Genomic DNA, 584 nt, shown 5'->3' on the forward strand with positions numbered 1-584 from the left:
CGATGACAACCATGGGCGTCAATTAGGAGGGGGCAGTTGCTGTACCAGTCTATTCTGCTTTGTATGTGTCTGTATTCAAATTCAATTAGGTCTAAAAGTTGTTTGGGGAGGGGGGGGGGGCTAAAGAAAAACAAACAAGTCTGGGGGGGTTTGGGGGAGGCGGGGGGGGAATTGCTCCCTTCCCCTTTGATGCCCCTGTTGTAAGTGGATCCACTTCCCTCCGTTTGTTTGTTTTCGGAAAATAAAATGCCTTTAAAGGACAAAATTATTTTATAACACTGCCTTATCATGGCATCGTAAATTTAAAACCATGATGAACCCCCTTTCCCCTACCCTTTTCTCCCAAAGTTTAGCCATCAGCCACCAGTAGGAGTATTGTAAAAATGATGACAGTATTATTGTCTGAGGTCTTCACTCAATGAGTGAAATAAAAATTTGGATAAATAAATGTTTCCTAAATATGATTATTTTTATTCTGTTCATAATTACGTTTGTCTGACGTTTGTCGTTACTTTCGAAATACTCCCGTTTAAAACCTTTATAAAACAATACAGGTTTTGCGATGCTTTTACTAGAGGGAATAG

Source organism: Penaeus monodon, chromosome 19 (assembly GCF_015228065.2).
Source record: "Penaeus monodon isolate SGIC_2016 chromosome 19, NSTDA_Pmon_1, whole genome shotgun sequence".
In the NCBI taxonomy this organism is placed as follows: domain Eukaryota; kingdom Metazoa; phylum Arthropoda; class Malacostraca; order Decapoda; family Penaeidae; genus Penaeus; species Penaeus monodon.